The sequence below is a fragment of the Coenobita brevimanus genome, chromosome 87 (genome assembly GCF_032717465.1).
Source record: "Coenobita brevimanus isolate Jiangsu-jjx chromosome 87, ASM3271746v2, whole genome shotgun sequence".
In the NCBI taxonomy this organism is placed as follows: domain Eukaryota; kingdom Metazoa; phylum Arthropoda; class Malacostraca; order Decapoda; family Coenobitidae; genus Coenobita; species Coenobita brevimanus.
The window spans coordinates 4,443,182-4,452,983 of NC_137040.1; positions in this window are offsets into that span (position 1 = coordinate 4,443,182).

A 9,802-nucleotide genomic window follows, 5' to 3' on the forward strand; every position below is an offset into this window, starting at 1 on the left:
GTAACAAGCGTAAGTCATTGGCTGATGCAACCCACACTTTGATTATCACTGGCCGCGTTATTTCTGTTCCCACCACGTTATGACTGTTTGAACAATAATTTTGGGCCTCTCGCCGCATTATCTCTATCATCGTAGCATTGTATGGTTTTCAGAATAATGACCAGCTTCCTCCACGTGTGTTATATCAATCATTTTCGCGTTGTAACCATATTTGGGCCTCAAACTTTGCCTCCCGTGTTATGTGAGTTGTGCACTAGGATTGGGCATTGTGTGAGCAGTGACTGTATAAGTGCCAGGTTTTCAAAATTTGGGCTGTGTTTTCGGGTAAGTAAAACAATGAGAGCAATGTATTCTCCTCTGTTATATTTTTGTTACCAAGCTTTTTTAGTACTTCAATGATGTATGATGGTATTTTGCCACACAGGTTCTCACATCAACAGAGAAAAATCACGTTAATTGAACACATGCGTGGGACAGAGAGAGTGTTAACAGTGAGAGATAGCTGGTGGCAGATGATTTCCAGAAGTCCCCCATTAATCTCCTCATTACTACATTTCCTTCCCAGGTTGAATAAAATCATCTTCAGGTAGGAAGAATAAAATGTTAAAAAATACATCCCTGGATTGAAGGGGTTAAGTGTCTTCCTCAACCCTTGCTTGGGCTTGTCCCCACTGATCCCTTCACATATGCCAGTGTTTTAGTTCATGGTTTGTGTTCACTCATGGTCATGGTTCAACCCTTTGGCTGCAGTGAGTTTCTTTGACCTAAATAAAGTCATCCAGCGTACGTGGGAGTTTATACTTGGTCAGAACATTAATGATGATATTAATGATGCTTTATATGCGATGGGTTGCTCATAGACATAAAACCATCTGTTATTAGCTGAAATAAAACACAAAGTGGTCATAGGTACTGTATACTGCAGGCAGAGGGTGATCTGATTATCAATCCTTGGGGCAACGTCATGCACTTTCCCACTTTTAAAGTGTAATTGCTTGCCCTCCATTTGTTGCCATAAGAGTTACTGGTATGTGTAATGCAAATGTATGTACAGACAGTCCACATTATAAGTCAAGGATGTGGTCCAGTATGTCACAACTTTATCCATGCAACGTGTACTCTTAATTTGGAGAAACTGGTGTATCAGCCATATAGATAGCAATGGAACTTTAATAAGGACCCATTCTTTAATTTATTTGGGACTTGATAGCAAAGAATAATGTAAATAATGGGGACTTATAACGAGGACTAATTGTTTTGAATAGAGTGCAAGCAACTGTTAGCTTTTACTGCTAGTAGTTTCAGAATGTTCAGATATCACAAGTACCTATAGATAAATAATTACTTGTATGTCTAAGATTTTATATCTGTAGAACCTCTGTCTCATTAGCTAAATATAGGATAGCCGTAAATTAGGGAGATAGGCATACAGTCTTTATCAAAAGGGTTGGAGTTAACTACATAATTATATATGCCAAAAGTAGTATGCATATTGATATAATATGCCTACAATTATGGGCATGATACAGTTAACCAGTGATTATTTTCTTCTCTACTTGGCAGTATATATAGACATTACCTTGTCCAGATTAAACCAGCAATATTTTTGTAAACAGGCCTGTGCAAAGTGGCTGCTACAGTTCATTCAGTTCATTCATGTTAGTATTTTTCTCCACTCATGAAGTGTATCTGACATGAGACAGTGCAGCATGATTTTGAAGTTGTACCGTACGTCCTTATTTAACACGCTTCCAGTCAACGTGGTTTTCACTGCAACACTGTTAATTTACATAGTAATACTTTTCACACACCAAGCTCTTAATAATCATCATCATCATCTTCATCTTCATCATCATTCTGCCTCATTTGATCACCCACAGTGGGGATGAGGTAGGGTTGATAAAGCAAGGAAAAAGAAACAGTATCAAGGGAGAAGTAATCAATAGCATGCCTTTTGAAAATGGGCCACATACTCATTCACTCACCATTCCAGCCCCGAGAATCCTGTCCACATCACACAAGCATAACCATCCACATGGATATGCATTTCATATTACTTCTCAGAGTAGGGTCAGTCTAACAAGTGCCAAGTTGAAAAAGGAGTACCAAACCCTTATCATCCACTCTTCCATATAAATTGCATCCAAACATCTCAATTCCTTGTCAGTTCCCTAACCTTATCAACATCCATACCCTGCTTTCTCACACACTCATGTATCATATCTACTCTTCTTCTTGACCTACCATGTTGCCTTCTGCCTTCAAACTCACTTGCTTATAAACTTTCACTCAGTTACTCACTAAGTGTTCAGGATGGGCAGTGAAGGGTCAGCACTGATACAACTTACACAAGCATTCCACCTATGTTTCCCCCCCCCCCCCTAAATTACATATGAGCTTTGAATACACAAATATATTCAGTGATAAGATCAAATATATTTATATACTTACACATACTTGAATATTTGAACATGATTGTGTGATATTTGAGAACAGTTTCATGGAAAATAACTCTCAAAGTAATTTTCAATTAACACTGTAGTTTTTAGGAACAAATTTACAGTGTAATGTGAGGAATTACTGTACTGCACTTAACTTCTTTACTTCAATGAAGCATCAGTTTGGTTTATTCTTGTTGCCTCCAAATTGGTTCATTGACTAAAGAATAGTTTTCAACTGAATGGAATACCCTTAAGTAACCTAGAACTGTGAGAGGTCATTCCTAAGTTGTATAAAAAAGTCCAGTGGTTGCTAGGAAGAATGAACAGTACAGTAAACCCTTGATGCTTGCAGGGGTAGGGAACAGAGACCCCCATGAGAATGGAAAATCCGCGAGCATCAAATTAGTTACCCCTCCCACACTGAAAATATGCCTACACGATAAAGAAAATGGTTTCTGATGCTTTAATAATAATGATAAATGATTATGCATGAACATAATGGAAAATACGGTAAATTGTACAATAAAAGGTTTTAAAAATACAGTACCATACAGCACAGCAATGTCAGTATATTCTCATCAGTTCTCATCAGTGTACAATACATTCTCCTCAGTTCACCTTTCTGTAGGAAGATTAATTATTGACTAGGCTTACTGGTCTTCGTTTGTGCATTTCCACTTTTTCGTTGGGTATCTAACTTGCATTTTGGGGCCATGTTGACAGCAGATTGAAGAAAATTAGATGAGAGTGAGGGCACAGTGCACAAACACAAGCAGAATTTGGACAGGAGCTGACTCATGACTAAACAACACTTTGCTGTCTGGTGGCCACCAAGTACATATGCGCGCGCCATCCAAACTCTGCATTTTTTCATTTTATTTCACTTTTCAATATTATTTATCAGCAGAGTGAAAAATCCACGAGCTTCAAGTCCTCAAGCATCAAGGGTTACTGTACTGTTCTTAATCAGAGTGAAGAGGTTGTATATTTTTCTTTCAGCACTGAACCTTCACAGATGGTTGTTCATATGTGCAAGCTGAAATATAAATACAGGTATCCCTTGCTTGACAGTGTGTCATTAACGTCATTTCAGTTTTGTAATGGTCTGAATTTTTTTTACCCTGTTTTGTTTAGTGATACCAACATTTGCTTTAATGATAACTTGGAGTGGCAAAAAACATCATAATTAGCATTTTTTAACATTTAAAGTGAAAATGATTGATCATCATCATCATCATCATCCAGACCTCCTTTCCCACCCTAGGGCAGGGTGAGGGGTAGCAATGTCAAGACAGCCTAAGTTTGCCCAGTTCATTGAACTATGCCTCCATTCACTCATTGTTCAAGTTCACAGAATCTTAGCTCCAACAGATAGGCCAAAAAAATTTCACTGTGTTCTGTAGCTTCACAGATACCTATCTCATAGAGTCAGTCCTAATGCTGTCACATGAAAAGGGGTGCCAGCTCCCTGGTTATGTGCTTCTCTGCACAAAATTTATCCAGCCAGCTCAGTCTCTTGTCAGTCCCTTAGCCTCACCAACCTCCATACCTTTCATTCTCACACACTCATTTACCATATCCCTCCCTCTTAACCTACCTCGCCTCCTTTCCCGTTCATAGTTGCTCAGATATGCCTTTTTCACCACACATTTGTTATCCATTCTCTCCACATGACCAAAAATGATTGATATTTGTATATAATACTGGTGTTGTTGGAGTTACATACAGTATGCTTACACCATGGCCTGGTAAATCACTCCTAGTACTTTCCCTGAAGTGTCTCTCATTTTATTACATTTTAATTGATATTTGTCTTAGTGGGTAATTAGTGCGCTTCAGTCGGATTGAGCCGGTGAAGGTTATATCCAAGGGGTGGTTGGGGTTGATTGCTCATGTAATGCCACTCAGGGATGAGTGAGGCTGGTCACTGTCATCTTAAATGTTGAGACCAACTGCCTAGCCCCGGGCTCCTACGCTTCTCATGGGGCAATGTAGGATTGGATGATGGATGGATGAATGGTTAATTGTGGAATTATGAGGTACAGTATTTTAGTTGGTCATGAACTGTATTTAAGTTGGTTTTGAGGATGAGTTAGGCAAATGTATCTTCCAGAGGGCCTACCTTAGGATCCCTAGCACCAGATTCTCATTGAATCCATGTTATGACATCATAGGCTAATGTTAAATCACTTAACATTGGGCTGTGAAACCCCATTGTTAAGCAATGGATACCTGTAATGGTAATTTATACCAGTATTACCAGGGCTTTACAGTGTATTATTAAAGACGTATTTTATGTTTGTTTGCGTTGCGGAGATGTTTTTGCTAATTCGTTCCTTTGTGTTTTAAAGTTAATATTAATTGGAAATTCAGATAATAGTACCAGCACTGCTAATATAATTTATGACAAAAGTTTTTATGAGCATAATGCTTTAAAAGATTATAATATTCTCATGTTATGTAGTGCAGCAGGCCCTCGGTATATGGTGAACCATTATGTGGTGAATCACTAATACATTGACGAAAAAATTAGTCATCATCATCTGGACCTCCTTTCCCACCGTAGGGCAGGATAAGGAGTAGCTATGTCCAGACCGCCCAAATTTGCCCAGTCCAATGGGGCTCGCTTCCATTCGCTCACCATTCAAGCCCCCGGAACCCTGGCTCTAACTGATACGCCAAAAACATTCAACACGTTCTGTAGCTTCACATAAACGTATCTGATAGACTCAAAAAGTTAGTGCTGTACTTTTTTTGATATGCGGTAGGATTTTCACATTTTGATGATTGTTACCCCAAATGAAGCCTCGCTGTTGATGTATGTTTGCTATTTTCACATATACAGTCACCCTTACACAAGTTTACACTCATTAAAATTGTTTGTTTCAAGGTGGCATTTGCCCTCGTCACAACCGGGTGTGTTAAGAGTCAGTGATGGAACAATAGTGTGATGTTGGAGTTCAAACAGTGATTTCAATGAAGTGAAAGAACTATAAGTTAAGTGTGTCAGAAACTTGTTTTTTTATTTATTTTTGGTGTGAAATAATAACCACTTCAGGTGAGCTGGAAACTTGTTTGTAGACTGTTTTGGGTGGCAGACCCTTTGTCAAAAACACATCCCCATTGAACCCACTTTATAATTAACTTGATATAAATATAAATGATTACACAGTGAGCTTTTTTCAAATGAATCCTCATCATAAAACAAGGGTATGCTGTACACATACAGGTATGATTAATTGTGTGGATTATATCTTAAGCTAATATTTTCTTAAAGATTCTCATTTTGGAGGTTTCATGGCCAAGCTAGTTTGTTGTCCAGAAGTACTATTGTCATCACAAGGGTTGCTGTTGGGTTGAATTTGGTAATGTAGTACTGCGTAACCCCCCCACTAAGAGAGTTTTCTCAAAAGCCAGATTAAATTCTCAGGTGACTGCAAAATCAAATGCAAGACATCATCATAACAGAGGGGTTAATGAGGATTGTTTCTAGCCATTTCAGAACATGAGGTGTTCCTGAAGTTTGTAAAAATAATCACAGCACCAACAGTGAAATATGGAGGACATCTTTGTACTGAAAAGTTAAGAGATTTAGGCAAACACCTTTCAAAAGTATGTGAAATGTTAAATATTCAGAAACATTTGAGAATATGTAACTATGATAGTGAACATCTGAATGTTTTAATAATGATTGACTGTATGATGATAATGTTGTCAAGATCAGCAAAATGAGGAACACTTTATAGTTTACTCTTGAACCCACCTCCGACTCAGAAATTTAAAAAAAAAAAAAAAAAAAAACGTTGAAAACCTCAAAGAGTATTGACAGTTCTTTGAATTGATATCTAGATTATTATTGTAGAAAATGTATTTCATTTTCTCAGTGTCATGAAAATTAGTAAGCTGCTGTGTTAATATTGTTATTTAATTTGTTAGACAAAGGACATGATAAATATATTAATGTAAAACTGGCAGATTTATAGACTAAATTAGTATTGAAGAAGTATACATTCATGATACTAATAACTTAAATGGAGGTTATTCACTCTGGTATTTTTTTCAAAAGACAAGGAGCTTCAAATTCATGGTGAATTTTAGTGTAGGCCTGTGTATGGAGGCATTCAGTGTATAAATAACTTAATAGGTAACTTGAAACATTGTATATTTGTGCAAGTATAGTATTCATTTTAAAAAATAAAATGAAATACAGAATACTTTACAGGTGTTTTGAAGAATACATAAGAAAGGCATATGCCTTATTGCAGGTATAAAACTGTCTGATAATTTGGTAAATGAATGACTGGAGAGAAGTCGACTTGAGAGACAGTGTTACCATTGACAGTTTTTGTGGTGAAAGACACAGCTCAATTTAGGATTGAACTTTGTTTTGCAATAGTAAATTTGTGGAAATACTGTGAGGTATTAACAGTGCTTAAACAATAATTGTTAATGAGGTGCCTAAAAGTGAAATGTAAGGTGGAAACACTTTGTAATATGGGACACCTTTAGTCAGTGAGGGAAATGGAGTGATAGAGAATAAAAGTATGCAGTTATGAAGTAACATGGAGACATTTCTTCCTTATACATCCCTTTGCAGGGGGCTCTACACCAAAAGTGTTTAGGATGGTAATGATGATGTTGTAATTTCTGAACAGTATTTTTTAAAAACCCATAAACTAAGAAATGCTGACTGACAGCAGGTTCATAGCTGATGGGATTCAGCTGTAATTGGTACAGTTATATCTACAGTAGTAGCAATAATGCAAGAGTGGCCAATGTATAAATAGTAGAATACAGTAGAGTTTTCTTTCTATAAGATTAACTCGGAAATTATTTTAGCACATACAGTATTTCCAATAACTGGTAGTCATATAATTATCAGATTTGTAATGAAAGTACTGTATATATTTTCATTGGTTGCAGATTCCATTAATAAAAAGAATGAAGGAATATGATCATCACTTTTTAATGAAAATAGCAATATGTATTTGCATTGGTTACTGAAACACCAGTAGTAAGTCAAAAGGAACGGAAATATACAATGAAGCTGTATGTAAAGTTGCTTCAGTGTACTGTATCAGATTAGGAAAAGTTTTATCATTTTAATTACACTGCATGTTATATATGCAGTACTGTATTAAAATTAGTAGACCCTCCAGTGTTTGCTGTTAGTATTTTATAAAGTTGAAGTAATTTATGATTTTTTTTTTTTTTTTTTTTTTTTTTTTTTAAATATAATGTCCTTTGAGCTGACCTTAGTGATGTTTCCATAGTTTATTGTAAATTCTTCAAGTACTGTATAATACAGTACTGTACTCCTATTAAATTTAATCATAGTTTGTTTTATAATACTTGCTACCTGGAGCAGCTATCAAATATGAAATTTATTGAATCACATTTAACTAACTTGTATAACAGTACAACTTTCTTGTTCTTGTTTATGTTTAGTTAATACTGTGTTACACTAGCTTTTAGTTTGTTATTAGGTGCTAGCATGCTGTTATTTATTGTGTGACTATGGTTGCCTGCAGATAAAAATATTATTTCAGGTACAGAAAGACACATCAGTATCCTTTAATAGTGCAACACTCATTGTGAACTAACCATCACAGTATGCCAGTAGGACTTTGTAGAAATTGCTGATAACAATTTCTACATACTGTACATATTACTGGCACCCATACCTCTCTAAGACAAATAATAGGTGTGCAGGTAGAGACCCAGTAGAGTAATTATTAAAATTTAAAGATCAGTTACGGAAATGAAAACACATATAAGATCAGATACTGTTCTTCACCTTGTGTGTTAATGCTAGGTAAAAATTAGTATTTTTCCCTATCCCTCTACACTGCAGTATATAAATGAAAATAAACATACAGTGTACTAGTTAGCAGCTTACATCTGAAAACCTAAGTTTCCTTATGACATCAAATGAACCAGTTTCAAACACTGAGATGCCTTGTCCAAGAGTAACATTAACCCTTGTTGCAACACAGTATATCATTTTGCATCATGGGACATTTTGGTTCACTTATAACAGAGTACAAGCCTTACAATATAGCTACGTAGGGGGAAAAAAAAAAAAAAAAAGTTAAGTGATGCTATAGGGGCTTTTAGGTTTGGGTGCTAGACACTGCTTTTTGGACAACTCTGGCATGTTATTATAATGCTTTTTAGTAAGGTTGAAGCATTCTGTTTTGGTTCATGATGTATATGAATGCATACATGTTACTGAACTAAAAACTCTGCCCAAGCATTCATGATTCATCTCCGTAATTCATCTTTAAGCATTTCACATGACAGTATATAGTGCAGAATACAGTACATATAATGTATATACATATACCGGTACTTGGAAAAGTACCACAGATATACTTGGTGGGTATTTGGCAATTATTTCCCTGCAGAAATGAAATGAGAGTGTCAGGCTCTTGACCCTATCACAATTCAACATAGACAACAGCAGAGCAGTCCACTTCTATTTTTTCCAGCAGGTGTCTGCATACAGAATCTATCTATCTATTGCCAGATGCCTCAGTCCCATAAGGGGTGGCCACAAACAAACCACCAGTGCGCCTAGACCCGTAATGTTTGAACTGTTATATATGGTACTTTAGGGTTTCTAGTGTGGTTGGTGTGACTGAGAGCCTTTATGTATGTTTTGGTCCAGTACAGTATAGTAGTGTCATGTATTAGAAGGTATGTGGTTTTGTCATGCACATGTAGTTTACATCCAGTTCTTTTTTCCATATGAAATGAAATCCTGGGTTGTTACCTTAGGTGGAGATAAATTCATGTTATAACTAGGACCCAGGTACTGGTAATTATCTTTGATGTCTTTACTCTTCTTACTGTACTCTGAGTAGCATACAGTAGTTAGTCTGTGTTGTGTTAACACCTCTGATAAGGGTGACATTTGCATGTGGAATTTGGGTTAAGTCAGTCTCACAATGGGTAGCAATTTATAAGGCCATTAACACAGGTTCATCAGACATTTTCACGGCAAACAACATCTCATTAGGTACCAGATTAGGTAGCAAACAGTGATTAGCTTAGGAAGGCTCCTCACATCTGTGGCTCATACATTTGCTGTGAGAAAATTATGATGTGGTCTTTGGGAATCAGATCACAGTATTTACAATATATATATATATATCTATCTATATATATATATATATATATATATATATATATATATATATATATATATATATATATATATATATAATGTGTATGTATATAATTTCTTAAGGGAAAATGCTGGTGGCAGGTCATTCTTGAAGAGGGAGAGAGAGAGAATAAAAGAACATATTTTCATAGAGTATTTGTTGAATGAGAAACCAGAGTAATACACTTTAGCA